The sequence below is a fragment of the Peromyscus maniculatus genome, chromosome 4 (assembly GCF_049852395.1).
Source record: "Peromyscus maniculatus bairdii isolate BWxNUB_F1_BW_parent chromosome 4, HU_Pman_BW_mat_3.1, whole genome shotgun sequence".
NCBI lineage: Eukaryota > Metazoa > Chordata > Mammalia > Rodentia > Cricetidae > Peromyscus > Peromyscus maniculatus.
In genome coordinates this window covers 102,388,259-102,404,937 of record NC_134855.1, presented here as the reverse complement: position 1 = coordinate 102,404,937, position 16,679 = coordinate 102,388,259, and the positions used below count along the sequence as shown (strand labels likewise).

At 42.3% G+C, this 16,679-nt stretch overlaps 1 protein-coding gene across 28 annotated transcripts in view; it reads right to left on the bottom strand.

Annotated features, from left to right (window-relative positions):
* Sema6d (semaphorin 6D) overlaps positions 1-16,679 on the bottom strand; it is a 569,376-nt gene that overhangs the window by 56,392 nt on the left and 496,305 nt on the right. For 9 of the 28 annotated variants that reach the window (XM_042276120.2, XM_076570531.1, XM_076570534.1 and 6 more), the window contains exon 1: positions 52-188. The exons of 14 other annotated variants lie outside the window; for them this stretch is intronic. The gene's annotated coding sequence lies outside the window, so the exon portion shown is untranslated. Of the gene's footprint in view, positions 1-51; positions 189-439; positions 505-1,158; positions 1,425-16,679 lie in introns of those variants that run through there. 5 more of the 28 variants (XM_076570533.1, XM_076570529.1, XM_076570520.1 and 2 more) reach the window with 4 other exon arrangements.

The following is a 16,679-nucleotide window of genomic DNA, read 5'->3' as shown; positions in this document are numbered from 1 at the left end:
CCCCCCCATCACGCACCCAGAGCGTCAGCCGAGCTTCGGAGACCGTCTTACCTCTCATGGGGAAGCCTGCTTTAAAAGACAGACAAATAAAGCTTGTCACGATCAAACGGAAAAGCCGATCAAGATAGTGTGCAGAAGGAGCAATCCCTCGGTCTCGGGTCTCGCCTTGCGATCTATCCCGAAACTCGCCAGCTCCAGCCCTGACGGCGGCCGCTGCGGCGGCGGCGGGACCCAGCGCGAGCAAAACAAACCGCTGCCCTGCAAATGGTGTAATTCGATCCATCTCCGAGTCGCTCCCCGAGAGCCCCGGCTCCCTCGCCGCTCTGCAGCTCCCACCGCGGCCAGCGCCGCCCAGAGCCCCACGCGCGCCGCGGCCTCGACCCTGGTGGCCGCCGCGGCGTCCCTGCTCGCGCTCGGCCGCGCGCCCAGGCTCTCCCACCTTAGCGGAGCCGCTCCTCCCGCGCCTCCTGGAGCCGGGTCGCCCAGCTGGCGCCGCCTCTGTAGCCTGCAAAGCCGCCTCTCCCCCTTCCCTCCCTCTCCCTTCCTCCAGGCGCCCTCACTACTCTCCCAGCCGCCCCCAGACGTCCCGAGGACAAATCGCTGCAGCCCAGTGTTGCCGTGGGCACAGTTGTACCCCGAACTTCAGTCTTAGTTTTCTAGTCGGAAGATTTATATTTGAGCTCATTCTTGCAAGCCCCCTCCCCCGTTTATCTTTGTAACCACTAAGCAAAACAGCTGGGGAGAAGCAATCAAACAGAGCTGTATCTTTAGAAAATACAGAAATTGCCTACTAAAAATCTTATTTCCACTTTGAATGAAAGCCATTCAGTACAGTATAATTTTGCAGGCTAATGAGCCGGTTTTTACAGGCAAGTGTTTCGTTTAATACGTTGTGGGAGAAATGAAAATGTCCTTGAAGCGACACCATTTAAGATGGACTGTCATAAATGAAATAAAAAAAATCATAGATTCCCCAAACAAGAGGATTTTAATTCAAAGTTTATTTCCAAGAACGGGCTATGTTTATTAGTTTGCAATCTAATCATGTATCACTTAAGGATTCTAACCGCCTGGAATCAACCATGGTGCCCCCGCTTAAAGAGAGAGAGAGAGCATTTCCGCCAAACTTTTGGTTTTCGCTTGAGTGTAGTTAATTACCGTGGAAAGAGAGTCGGGCCACGCAGGAGGCATATTCTTGTCCGCAGTTCTCCCCGCTTCTCTCCCGCACACAGATATATGTTTACGTTTAGGAAGAATGTGCCCTGGAGTTGAAAAGGAACTCCAAAAAGACACCCCGGTTAACACTTGGTAGCCAAAAGCAAGCCCCGAGAGAATGGGCAGCCTTTTAAAAATTCAAGCTTTTCCCGCTGTCCCTCCTATAACAAGAAAGGGGTAGGGGGCGGAAAGAGCAGCCTCGGAGACTCGCTCCGTGGTGTCTCTGCTAAGTCTTTTGTTGCCTGGTTGGCTGGTGTTTTCTGGTTGTGCTGGGCTCTGACATCACTGCGAGTTCCTTGGCAGTCAGGGCCCTCCCCTAGCCAACTTCTGACCCAGAAAGCTGTGGCTGTTTCCTGGCCAGCGGTCATTTCTTTTTTTCCTGCCCTGCAGGCAGAGGGTACTGGGCACTGCATGAAGATGAAAAGAGTGGGGGGCAGGGGCAGGTCTACTTGGTTGGTGAGCAAGCCAGTCACCAGCCACCTCAAAACAGGTTTGTGAGTTGTCCCATGTCCGCAGTAGCAGCAAAGGTTCATTTCTCCAGATTTCCTGATTAACTCTGCCCCCACCCCCCACCCCCACCTCACTTTGTAGCTCAAGCTGGCCTGGAACTCACCAGGCTGGCCTCAGACTTGAGGGAATCCTCCTGCTTCCCCCTCTGGGAGTGTTGAGATTACTAAGGGTGAGTCACCTGGCTTAGATTGGGTTCCTAAACAGGTGAGCAGTTTTACAAGGACAAAAACACCAGAGATGACAGTTTTACCCCAGACTGAGTCCTTAGATCCAGGAATAACAAGGAACAACGGTCTGCTGGGCGCTGGAGAACGTTCCGATGGGCCCTTGGGAACCATAAATTACATGTTTTCACTCTAAATATCAGTCTGGATCTTGGGATCATCCTTATGTGTTTGCTCTGCTGGAGGCCAAGAAGCCAGAGCATGGCATGGGAAGAAAGGTCAAAATCTACTCTTGGGTTTGTTTGTCTTGGTCCTGGTAGGGAACGAAGAGAGGAAAATGACACTCTTGATTTGGTCTTTAGTGGAAAGAGACCCACGCAAACCACTCAGGCAGTGGCCACTGCTGTGGTTCACCCGATTCCCGTCTGCACTGTTGACTTTAAACCAGTCAACCTTTTAACCCGGTTGACTTCTGCCGATTCTCCATTCTCCCCACCCACCCTCTGTTCCAGGCACTGACACCGGCTGGATGCTCTCCGTGCCCCATAGAGCACACCCTCCTGATGTTTCTGCTTTCTGTGGCACCCTATAACGTGGCTGCTTGGTTTCTTGATTGAGCAGTAATTGTTGAGGTGTCAGATTTCCCCAGACCTGCGAACCCTTAGTACAGAGTGACTGTCTTCTGTGCTCCAAAGTGTTCTTCATGTTTGTTCTGTTTGGGATATCTCCCACCTGAACAGGCCGTCATGGAGCAGGGTTCTTGCCCCTTCCTTACCTGCACAGGCCTGGTGCCTCCCTCGCACGGGGAAACACACTCAGTAAGTACTTGTTGAGCAGATATGACACTGGAGCCTGCAACATTCTCATACTCTCTCTCTTCTGGGCCAGATAAGAGAGGGTTGTCATTGCTGTATTATGGAACCCTCCATAGTAACGGCTTCCTTACTCTGTATACTCTGTATCCCAAGATCTCACAGTGCCCCTGAGAATATTTGTTAAATATTTGTCAGTAAGAGAATACAGGCACTTGGCTCTTTTTATATCCGTCTGTGCCCCCCACCCCCACCCCAGCTTTGAAGGCTAGATTCTACCTGGTTAGCAAATACACTTCAGTATTCTCTGCCTGGTTTCCCCATCAGTGGTAAGTAATAACTCATTTCCAATTGAATTGTAAGTATAATAGCTATCTAGAATCTACAGAAAAATCTCTGTATGATTCTTAGTAAAGTGTATCAATCGTCAGAAAGTGCAGTTTCTTAACCATTACAGCTATTAAACAAATACCATGCTTAACATGGGCCAAGCTGTTCTAAGTACTTAAAAAATATTAGCATGCAGCAATTCTATGAGGCAAGTACTGTTATTAACACCATTTTAAAGGCGAGGAAGCTGAAAAAGAGAAATTTCAGGGATTTGGTTAATGTGACACCTGTAACTAAGATTTGATGTTCCCTCATACTTAATGAGGTCTGAATAGCAAGTGCCAAGAACAAAGTTTTGGGACTTTATACAGTTCGCATTCAAGTTCAAACACAAATCTGTGATTTGGATAACTTATTTAACCTCAGCGGGCTTCAGTCTCCTTATTTGCAAAACAAGGATGACAATGAAACTTTAAATGGCTTCTGTGGTAGACTGGACACTATGACACACACATGTGATGTGTTTAGCCTCTTGCCAGGAGTACAGCAGGCCCTGAGTAGACACCAGGGTATGCTTTTCCAGATGCCAGGAAGGCAGTGACATCTTGGGAGGCCACAGGATTGGATGAGATACTTCTTCCACACTTAGAGCCAATGTGAGACTCAGGACTTGATGGGTATGTTATAAATTTTTCTTCACTTCTATCCCCACCCCTCTATCCATGTGATATATCTCTTAATTGAGGTGTACATACTGTTATCCAATCGATAGGAATGACACTGTGCACGAATTTTCATGAATCATATAGTGTAGGATGTAGAATCCCAGGTTTCAAAACATAAAGAGGAAGGCACTGGAATTTCACAGAGAGAGATATTTTCTCTGAGGACTTCAGTTTGGAGTGCACATACCCTATTCCTTGCATTCACACATTATGGAATGTGCTTTTGTGGCGAGGAATTGCTTTCAGAACTAATCTAAGCTCTCCATGACACGATAAATCATTAATAATATAGACCCACATCTCTGCATCTGCATAGACACAGCTGGCCTCCTTGTGTCAAGAGTTTGCATATGAAAGTGACTCTGCCAAGATATTTCATTTTAATGAAAAATATTTATCATGCTAAATCTTAAGCTTCAAGATTTTACTGGCATAATTCATTTCTATTGCTATGGTCTCCGCTAGTGGAGCACATAGCCATACCCATATTTGGAATAATAAAAATGTGCTTTTTAAACTTATTTTGATTCCTGTTCTACCTTAGCATGGATATTCTCTGCCACTCGCTCTGTGTAAAGAAAATGCACCATGTATTTTTTGGAAATAATCATCAGTTACTTATCAGCTTTTACTATTGCCTTCACAGGAGTCACATTATGGACATTGCTGTGTTCGAGCCAAAGAAAACGATGCAGGTTTTCCAAAAACCATGTCCACCAGACACATGCACAGCCCTCAGCTTTTAATACTATTAGGTCCTTTGCAGACAGATGAAAGATGAACACATGCATCATTATATCTGAACATTATGTGTATCCTATCATCCATACAACTGCTCTGAGCCATTTGTGAGCTATAAGGAAAAAGACTTATTTAAACCCATGCAAATCTATAATAAAATAAACCTCGTTGTTTTTAGGATATAAGTGTCTGCATTAATGGTTAGGGTCACAGGATTGTGTTTCTCCAGAACTCTTCAGCATTGCCAAGTTCTCTCCATAGAAAAGAGTGGCTGGCCATTAGAGATACAAGAAGTGATGCAGTGCCAGAAGCCGCTAGAGCCACCTACTGGCTAAAAGCACAAAACAAAACAAATAAACAAAACAGAATAGGATTCTGGGTAATTTATCCCTTTCCAAATAAAGACTCTCCAAATGCATGCTTTGCTTTTTTTTTGTTTTGCTTTTCAGTCAGGGCGTACAATAGATAGTTTACAAACATCAAATATATGGAGTTATTATAAATTACACTGCTAAAATGTGAGGGAGGCAAGGCATTCCATATGGGGGACAGGAAGAAATTGATACTCTGCTATAAAAATCAATAGTAAGCCTTATTAGTGTTCAGCTGTAATAATAGGCTTGTTCAAAATTCCCAAAGCCCAGTTAAATGCGGATACAGCGGCAAGGTCGATCAGCTCACTCACTACCAGACATTTAAACCTGTGACTTGGATACTTGTGGCATTGAGCCCAAAGTGATGAAATGAGGGTCTGGCTGGCACTCTCTGCACTGGTCAGTTACAGGGATCATCAGGCACGGCTGTAAAGAGTCTGTAGAAGAGACACAGTGCGTCTCTAATCTTTGATGCCATAAAGTAATTTGCTCACAGTGTCCTTGACCCTCCCCCACCCCTCCCTCCCCAGACACCCATGGCCTTTGAACCTACAGTTGGGTACTAGTCAACAAACAAAACCACGGCAGACCTGTAAATTTTTATGACAAACTTTCTCACCAGGTTGATCCCAGCAATCAAGTTCCATTTAAACTTTAGTGATTCATTCCACCATTGTGTTGGCAAGCTCTGTGGCAGCTATCTGAACTTACATCTTTAAGAAAAGCCTAAAAGGGGGACTTAAAGAAAAATCCCCATGGACATTCTGTTCTGTTACCAAACAAAACAAACAAGCCGGCTGAAAGGCTTTTGGAAAGTTCTTAACAGAATCCTACAAGCCCTGACTTTGACTGCTGACCTGTTACAGCTACACCGGCAGTTCACTTTTCAAGTCTTATCTCATAAGGATGTGTCTCCAACAAGTGTGTGCACATTTGTGCATTTTCCTCTGTGTTCCCATTTAAAAGCTTTATGACTTCCTTTACTGTATTAAAATCTTTGGAATTATGCTTATAAACTACTCCAATATGCTCTGAATTTCTGGGTCATAATTACAAAATAAACAGATTCATTTCTCATCACAAGTTTTAATTAAGGATTCTAGTTACATGATTATTTTCTAATGAATAATACCTACTAGGTACCCAAGCACACTAGCAAATAAGTTGACTCAAAAGCATATTTTCTAAAGACAGTTCCCATGGATCTGTTTCTCATTTGTATGCCATCAACCTTGATGGCTGTCATATTAAAACAAAAGGCTAAGCCTTATTTTCTACATCAGTATAGGTGGGAGATTCGAGAGGCAAGGGTAATTTATGATTGCTGGAAGTAAATTAATTTGGCAGGAAGTGTTAATCAGCCATGATTTCAGCTTGTTGTGACTATCTGACTGGCGAATTCTGTGTTTTAGCTTTGGCTAGACAATTTGCCGAGGCTATCCTTTCATCAAGTATCAGCTGGGCCTTTACTTATGTTTTACTTACTTACTCTGTGAAACTCTTTGAAAACATGGCTTCAGTCTGGGCTCCTGTTCCTCAAAGATATCTGCCTTCCAACCTAGTGAGGAAACAGTTTGGTTTTGATTTATTTGCCAGCTTTTATGCTGAAGAGTAAAAAATATAAATAAGAAAGTAATCTATTTTTGATAACAGGTAAATGTGCAGCCTGTGGAGGAAAGATGTGGTATCTTTAGAAACTACAGACAGACTTAACCCTTCCATATGAAACCACCAGGAACACAAAAATGCCCAGAGTCAGAGAGTGCTAGGTATTGTGTGAGAAAACATTTCCTGGGGAGACACAACAGTCTTCTCACCCCAGACAGGGAACCCACGATAGACTAAAGTGCTGATACAACCCAAGTCCAACTTGATAAACCAATGAGTTTTATTAGGGTTACATACAGGAATACGGGTGAGGAGTGACTTACAGGCGCAGAAATGACTCAAAGACAGCTGTACCACCAAGTCCACCCCTTTCATGAGTAACAGTTCACAAAGCTGGGGACCTGGGGTATACTGCATATCTTGCATGCAGCTCAACATGTTGGAGAGTGTCCTTTCCATGTGCCTCAGTTGGTCTAAATCTCTTCCAATCAGCTCAGTCCTGCTGGTTTCTGCTTCTTCCAGGCAGCTGGTCTGTTCTGAGAGTCTTTTTTTATTTTATTATTATTATTTTTTTTTACAATTTTTATTGCTTACTCTGGAAGGGAGGGGCCAGGTGAATCTGGTCTGTTTCAGGGACCTCCGGAGGCTATTTTGAGTTGTTCACCTTTCTGTTTAAACTGTTACACAACACTAGGGGAACAGGGACCCTGGCAGATGAAACCACAATCTTTGCAAAATCTAAGGGCTCCAGAATGACTGGAAAGAAAGAGAATCACTCATTCACTCCTGCATGCATTCATTTCACTGCTTGTTATTAATAGCAGCAGTCTGCTTTGTGTAAAGTGCTGTGCCGAGATAAATGAGAAATAGCTCACATTCAGACAGCAACTGAACATTTGAAAAGCAGTTTTATCATTCAGAATCCTGGCAGGGAACAGATGGCAGACTTGACTTGGGTAATTCGAGGAGCTGTTTGTGAAGGTGAGAGTGGGGTGCTGGGAGAACACAGGGGCCAGTTACCCTGGGGCTGTTCTATCCTCGGTGTCTAAGGAGCCAGAGAAGGAAGCAGTGAGCAGAACCTGCAGTCACAGAGACAAACAGGACCCCTACAAGAAGCACCGACCTTCAGCAAAAGGACTCTGCCAGCCTGAGGTAACCTGTGTTTTAGGGAAGAAAATAAGTATCACGGGTCGCCCTCTCTGGTCCCCCAGGGTGCTTTTCATTGGTTCAGCCTCACTGGAAGCCAGAAGGCGAGGAAGTCACTGATACCTTCCTTAAACTCAATCACCTTCTCCAGAGAAGCAAAGTCAAGGGAAAGAGATTGAGAGTGGATCTGGCGGAGCAAATAGAAAGCCATTTTATTTTGATCTTTGTAGAAAACTTTGCAAAGGAGAACACTTCAGCTGGGAGATTGCTTACTGTAAGCAGGTTACATAGCAGAGCCACATCTGGAAACTAGGACTGCTGAATGCAGCTCTGAGCTTATCAGGGTTCCTCAACTCTCTGCCCTTTGAACTTCCTTATTACACTTATATCACCACACAACCTTATTAACATATTTTATCACTGCCCTTTGTGGGAGAAGGAACAAGCCCTTTCGTTATTACTGTCTAGAATACTGGCTGGGACAGGGACTCTGGAACTTTTTTTTTTGATAGATGGGTTAATGAGTGAGAGAGTAAGCACCCTAGCTGGGCAGGAAATGGACCACATGGGATGAGGCTATGAATAATCAACCCAATGGTAGAGGATAAATGCAGTGGATGTATACAAGGAGCAATGAATAATGGTGAAGGTTATAAAAGACTTCACCAGTGCAGTCTACCGAAGACAGACATCAGGGATGCAGGTCACAGCAAAGGAATTACTGTCGGGACAATGCAGCCAGAGGAGAGTGAAAGGCCATGGCAGACTTGGGGCTTGGGCGTGATCCTGGAGGCAAGAGCTGGGATGGAGAAAACCAGAGTGCACACGGCGTGTCTGAAGTGCCCTGGGCTGGCCTTTGAATCTTTTCTTGGGTACTTAGAAGACAGACGTATTTTTGAGGGCACACATGGTCAGAATGCTCTTGGGATGTTAGAGCTTTAAAGAAAGCATCACCCAAATGCTTCTCATATAGAACTCAAGCCAAAGGGAAGCACTTTGAGAGGTCACAGTGCAGGAGGAAGGACATTGGTTGTCTATTGGACAACACCTTCAGTGGAAGTGGAGCCTGAGAAACGTAGGAGTGTCAAATAGAAGCCACACCGAGTCATGGAATGCCAGGTTGCACGTCAGGGAGGGAGGCACAGGGCTTTCCCCAAGGCTCCTAGCCATGCCTGATCTAAGAAAAGTTGAATTATTATTATTATTATCATCATCATCATCATCATCATCATCATCATCATCATCATTATTTTGGTTTTTCGAGACTGAGTTTCTCTGCGTAGCTTTGGAGCCTGTCCTGGATCTCACTCTGTAGACCAGGCTGCCCTCAAACTCACAGAGATCTGCCTGCCTCTGCCGCCCAAGTGCTGGGATCAAAGGTGTGCACCACCGCCGCCCAGCAAAAAGTTGAATTATTATGAGAGAAGGAGACACAGAAAGTGGAACATATTTGCAGAGGAGGGGAACTGAGTTTTGTCTGAAGTAGCCCTCAAAGTGCAAGCATAGCTGCTGTGAGCCAGCAAGACGCTGGAAATGACGATGGTGATGACGACGACGACGATGATGTTGATAATAATACTGATAACAATAACAGCTATATTATCAGTATTATTACAACTCGTAGATCAGGGAAACTTCTACATTCCAGGGGAATAATAAAATCTCAATAGGCCAAATGCAGATAGAAAGTCCAGACATTGAGTTCTCATCCAATCATGAAGGTGAGACAATCTGACTTCTCTTTCTCAGGTGCTTAGGATGCTCAAAGGGCCTGGACAAAGAGCTTGTCCTCTGCCACATACCTGGCCTCTGTCACCCACATGCAAGCCCTATGAGGAGAGCTATGGCCTCCTTCCCACTCCCACTCACAGCTTACACATGGGAAAAGCAGGCCGGGTGGCTTGCTGCATTTTCTCTAATATCTTTTTGAGCTGACAGTTCAGTGACGTGCTTTCAGCTTGACAGCGAGAATGCTGTTGGCAACTTCTAAAACTTTTTGTGAAACTGTCCAAATCCATTAGTCTAGAAAGGCTTCGGGGACTCTGGTCGCCTAATATGGTATAATTGAGGAAAATGTGGCTACAATTAATTTGCTTAACCATTATCACTCATGTAGAATTAAGAAACCTTAGGCCACGATCATTAGCACTTGCTTCGAAGACCTCAGGGAATTTGGGAAAAAATACAGCTCAGTGGCTTCTCTGACTTTTCTTGGGCAACATGCAGATCTCTGTTTTGCTTGATTGAAAGGTTAGGATGAAACAGTAGAGAACAGTTCCCTTGAGGATGACAAATATCATGAGCACTGGGATATTACTTACTGACCAGGCTGAGCTTGGAAGCAGTCGTCATTTAAGGCAACTTTTGATACAGTAGTTGAGAGAATCATAAGAATAGCCATGTAATTTATTTTTGCTTTTTGAGACAGGGTCAGGTTATATAGTCTGGGCTTGTTCTCAGGTATTCTCCTGCCTCAGCGTTATGAGTGGCTAAGACTCCAGGTATGTCACCAGGCCTGACTTTCCTCTTCTTCTGTATCCTCTGGTCATTTCCAAATCGCTTACATAGTGCTCTCCTTAGGTGGGGTGTGGGGGTAGAGAAGCAGAGTAGAAAGGACGGCAAATGAGAAATCTAATCAAATTTACTTGGAAATAACATTTCCAAGGGGCGGGCAAAGATAAGTCTTTAGCAACATCTGTAGTTTCAGTTTCTGACTTGTAGATGCTGACATTGCCAGGAACCTATGCCCTCCCCCTTTTGCTTTACTATTTGGCATTAATGGGAGGAGAAATAAAATAGATACAAGTACTTGTTAATTTCGTAGAAACTGCTTCAAATTACACAGAATGTCATAGAATGTATGCTTAATTATATAAGCAACCTTTGCATTAGAAACCTCATTTTATTACCCTCCCATAAACATTTTATGAATCCGTTTAGTTTACGGTGGAGTTAAGAGGAACTGAGAGGCAGGGATAAACTACAGAGATCTTCCCTTTTACTTTAAACTTATTCCATTAGAACTATAATTTAGTGCTATGTATAAGCGAGAGATTCAAAAGCAGAGACAGGACGAATCTATACTTTCATTATTTAGTCAAATGTTGGGAAAGCAGCGTTTGGCTTTTAATGAATATTTAATATGTCGGGGAGCTCTTAAGACTCACGATAGCAGTGAGATCTGGGTGATTGCAGCAGGGACTGAATTGGCACATGGCCTCCTGAGTACTTTCTCTGCTTTTCTTCCTTTGATATTCCTTAAGCGGCAAAAAAACAGGCAGAACCCCACAGCAGCCTTTACTCAGAAAGTCCCCCACCCCCTTACCCTCTACCCCCTACCCCCTTTACTCCACCCGCAGTGCTCAGGAATTGAAGGTTAGGGAGAGGACTCCCAGACTCCACTGATCCCCCACTGTAGAGGAGAAGTGCCTTTGGTCATCAACCTCAGAGTGTACCTGTTCTGCAATGGCTTCTGAGGCCCAGTGGCCCCCACAAAGCTCCTGGGAGAACTGGGTGGAGAGCCATTTTTTGTAACAGCAGCACAGACTTTGCGCCTGACTCAAGTACCTCCTCACATCTCTCTTGGTCAGCTCAAGTCTTGTGGGAAGGAGTACCAGAACTTCCAGGCAGGCTGGTCCAAGGACAGACTGCAGTGTAGAGGGAGTCCAAACAGGAGGCTACTGTGATTCATAGGGCTGTCTGGTGCATGGGGGAATGGGAAGCATTTAGTAACACACTCAGGAAGATACAAATTTTAGACCCCGTCAAGCAAGTCATGATGTCCTAAAACAATCACCTGTATGTTATTTTATTGTTCTTTTTATTAAGATATTATCAAGAGTATAGGATTTGAATATTCATTTGTGTGTCTTTGGGATCTAACAATGACATTTTGTCAGGACTACTTCACTTGGTCATTGTGATTAGGAATGAGGTAAATAATGTTTGTGGAAACATATAAGTTTCCAGAGAGGAAACTCTAGAACTCTCTATAAAGCTGACAGATGAGTAAAGACCGATGTTCAATCTGTGGCCATGCCAGAGGTCTTGGGGTGTTTGTTAAACTGTATACACCCTGCCAGCCACCCTTCTTCCCCATATGCTAAGCACTCACAGCCCAGCCTTCTGTTGTGTTTCTGAGCTACTACTACTACGAAATCCTTTCTCATGTTGTCTCCCACAGTCTTCAGTAGTGAGTGCTGGTCACCACGGGCCTGGTGCTTACCACTGGGCCTCAGAACCTTGCCCACATACCCTCCTACTGAGTTGTGGCCTGAGTGATAATGCAGATTACCAAGAATGTGAATGTACCTCTGTTAACACGGTATCTTTAAATGTGTTTTGGTTCTTTCTATGAAACAAAACTAGAATGGGATAATTTGCCACATAGAATTTTTTCACCACAAAATTGAACAGCACAGCTCCTGTTAAATAGAAAACAAAACTATAGCTATTAGAAATCAGTTGCTACTATTATTTAATATGATTTTGAGGAGCTAGCTAATGTAATAAGAAAAGAAAGCAAAATATTATTATGAAAATTAGCAAACATTGTAATGATTTGAAAGGTGAAGCAGGTCTAGCATTGTTAGCAGTTCATAACATAATATGAAATTTGTTGTCTTCCTTTCCTTTAAATGTTTTATTTTTCATTACACGTATATGTGTGTGTGTGTATGTCTGTGTGTACATGTGAGTGAGTACAGGTGCCCAAGGATACCAGAAGAGGAGGTCAGATTCCCTGGAGCCAGAGTTATAGGGAGTGAGCTGCCTGATATGGGTGCTGGGGACTGACCTCTGCAAGAGCAGTCCATGCTCTTAGCCACTGAGCCATCTCTCCAGCCCTGAAAACTGCTGTCTTTTCTACACATCTGATAAGCCCACAAGTATTGTAGTAACATATAATGGACAAAATAATCCTCTTTTAAGAGTAAATCAAGTATAAGGTATGTGAGGAGAAACTTGGAAAGAATTATGAGTATCTATATGATGACTATGATGGTCTATATGAAGATTATGATTATCTATATGAGGATTATGATGGTCTATATGATGACTATGGTGGTCTTCAGAAGAACAAAAGGCAGGGTTGACTACATGGAGGCCCTGATTCTTCTGTGTGTAAAGCATCAGCGCAGTAAAACCTTCCATCTCCTCCAGGTCTCTAAGTTCAGTGTCTTTGTAATTACACTAGGACGCCCTTTTGTGGAGATATAAAAAGGCTGCTTTGAAAAATTTCAGACTGCACTACAGCACTAGTTTAAAAATTCTGGAGGAGAAAGTAATTCTTGGCTCTTCATGTAATTATATACGCTTTCAAGCTACCACAATTAACACAGCACTACAGTGATGGGGGAGGAGAATTGAAAGCAGGCGACAGAATAGAATGCACAGATAGATACATGTGTGCTATTAAATAACATAGGATACAAGTTAAAACTATGATAATAGCATTTCAAGCAACAAGGAAAATTAATTATTGAATAGCCAGTTTGATAAATGGTTTATCAGCTTGGTGTGTGTGTGTGTGTGTGTGTGTGTGTGTGTGTGTGTGTGTGTGTAAATGCTTATATCCTATTTCACACTTCATCATTCAAAAAAAAAAATTTGAGCAATTCAACTAGCTAAACTTTAAAAAGATACTATAAAAAATTAAAGTGAATGTTTCCACAAGCCTAGAGTAGCAAAGGCTCTTCTAAATATGCCATAAAATCAAATATCATAGTGAAAAAGGTGAGTATTTTTTACTATAAAAATATAAAAATGTAGTCAGGTATTGGTGGCACACATCTTCAGTCTTTAGTCTTTACACTTGAGAGGCAATTCAGGCAGATTTTTGAGTTCAGGGCCAGCCTGATCTACAGAGAGAGATTCAGAACAACCAGACCTACACAGAGAAACCCTGTCTCGAACTGCTCTCCAATAAAAATGTATATACAGTACAAAACAAATGTTAATGTGGCAACTAGAAACCATTTGCAGTAAGAGCTCAAGGTCCAATGCACTGTTTACGACAGTAGCTGTACTGAGCAACAATTCACTTATCAAAAATTTTGTGCTTTACTGTTTTCCAGTGCTGGGGATGAATTTAGGGCTTTACCCACATAAGGCCAGTGTCCTGTCAAGGAACGCTACCTTCAGCCTCAAATTCACACTTTTAAACCGTACAAGTCAATGCTGTTTTGCATATTAGAGTTGGGTGTCTGTCATCACAACCTAACCTCAGTATGGATTCATCGTCACAAATGGAAAGTCAGTGTGCATAGCCACCAGTTCTTGCTTGTCTTCCTCTTTGCTACTCGAAACAACCAGTCTAATCTGTTTCATAGCTTTGTCTTGTTGGACTATTTCAAAGACATTAAACCATATAATATGTGGCCGCTCTATGATTGATTCTTTTCACTTAGCATAGTGTTTTCAAAGTATTGTAGCATGTGTCAGGACTTCATTTTTCAATGTTTATTGAAATAAAATTGCTTTGAACGGACATACCATGTTTAATTCACATTACCATTCACAAAGTGTTGGGCATTTGGGTAATTTCTATTTTTTTTTTTGTCTCTAAGAATTAATGCTTCTATAAATGTTTGTATACAAATTTTTGCAAGGATAGATTTTTTTACATTTTCTTGGCTATATACTTATGAGTGGAGTGTGTGTGTGTGTGTGTGTGTGTGTGTGTGTGTGTGTGTGTGTGTAGGCCTGAGACTGTTGTAGGTCACCTTTCTCTATCTCTCTTCACCTTATTTTTTAAGACAAGGTTTCTCATGGAATTGGAACTTAATGTTTTGGTGAGGCAAACCCCCAGGATTGCCTGTCTCGCCCCAACCCCAGCACTGCAGTTACAGGTGTATGCTTCCATGACTGGTTATTAATGTGCATGCTGGGATCATAACTCAGGTCCTTATGCTTGGGACGCAGGTAACTCTCCATCTCCCCAGGCCACATTAATGGAACCCTATGATAATATTTGTGTTTAGGGTTTTTAAGAACTCTCAAATACATGAATACCCTAAACTGTATCACAACCTCACCAGCATTTTCTCTTGTCTGATTAGAACATCATATTGTGTGTAAAATGACACTGCAGTTTTCATCTTTAAGTGTTTATGAATTTTTGGATATCTTCTTTGAAAGCATGCCTATTTTAGTACCTATTTTATGACTAGGGTATTTTGTTTTGTTGTTGAGTCTTTTGAGCTCTTTGTATATTATGGATGCATGTTCCTCACCTTTGCAAGATTTGCAAAGGTCTTTTCCAATTATTTGGGTTTCTTTTCACCACTTCCCCCCTTTTCTTTCCTTCTCTGTTCCTTTACTCCATCTCTTTCTCCTTTTCTTCCACCCTCCTTTTCTTCTTTCTTTCCTTTTCTTTTGAAGTATTTTCATTTTTCTTTATTCAGAAACCAAATATACAGAACATTTCATAACTCATGTTCATTGTTTTACATAATTAAGGGAGACAAAAATAAAAAAATATGTGTTTATATTTATTTATAAAGGCATTAAGAGATGTTGGATGGACTAATTTGGGGGAGGCATGGCAGGAGATGGGAGTCATGTTTTTTCGTGTGTCTTTTTTTTACACAGTATCTTGAGTTTTTGAACCATGTATCTATAATTATCTTTCAAAAATTATTAATAAATTAAAAGCTCTCTGTGTAATATGATTTTAAGTTTTAAATTTATATAAATGAAATGATTATTCTCTTGTAAGTAAAACTGAACTGTTTACCTGCTCCATCTGTTCTGTCTGATTCTTCACAGCCATAGCAAGCCTTCACATTACTAGGAAAGGGCACAGACCTGCCCTGCAGCACAGTGCCCGGGATGCGGGCAAGCCAGGATCTGAAGTCCATTCTCTATTTGATCTCCATCCAGATCTTTGTACAATGGAAGCAATTCTTTGTATTTTCTTGATGATGCCTTTGAAGGTCCAAACTCTTGAACAACTCATTTGAAGTTGTTTATCTACTTTGTAGGTTATTATCTACACTTTTTTTTTGTTACTGTACTTTTTAGACAGGATTTCATATACCTTAGCCTGGCCTCAGTCTTGCTATAATTCTGAGTTGTTTAAATTCCTGGCCCTCCCGCCTCCACCTCCCAAATGCTGAGATTACAGGGTGCAGCCCCATCCCTGGGTCAATGGCAGTACTTCTGACGTCATATCTAAGAAGCCATCACCTGACACAAGGTCATGAAGTTTTTCTCCTATGTTTCCAATTAGAGCACATGGCTCTTACATGTTGGTATGCAGTCCATTTTGAGTTAAGTGTTATATGAGGTAGTGGCTTGAGTTTATGTGAAAGGATTGATATTGTTAATATATTCAGAGCACTTTAATAAGAGAAGTACAGCATGCCAATAATAAAATGGACAAATGGTGTTGAAAAGGCAATTTCAACTAACTGACTTGTGAAGAGATATTAACTATAGTAATAATCAAAATGCAAATTAAATAATGAATTATCATTTACAGTCCATGAACTTAGGAAAATTCACCACTTTCAGCGATAATGCGTATTTTTAGACTTTTAAAGTAGTGTTGTATGTTAATTTTGTGTGTATGGAAAAAATACACTCTATACTAAATAAAAATAAGCTATATGGAGATGATATTGTTCTATACATAGTCATTTTTCAAAATCAATGTCAACCGAGAATGCATGTGTGTATATGTTGTGTTCATGTGTATGTGTGTGTGTATGATGTATGTGCATGTATATGCATATGTGTGTATGATGCATGCACCTGCATGTGTATATATATGATATGTCTGTGCATGTGTATGATGTGTGTGCATGTGTATGTATATCTGTGTATGGTGTGTGTGCATGTGTGTATGTGTATGCATATGTGTGTATAATGTGTGTACATGTGTATGCATGTGTGTGTATAACATGTGTGTTTGTGTTTGTGTGTATATGATGTGTGTGTGCATGTGCATGATGTATATGTGTGCATGTGTATGCATTTGTGTGTGTGTATCATGTGTGTAAGGAGGTAAGTCTTTTCTCTGTGCTTCCTCATGAACTGTGATTTTTTTTTTCT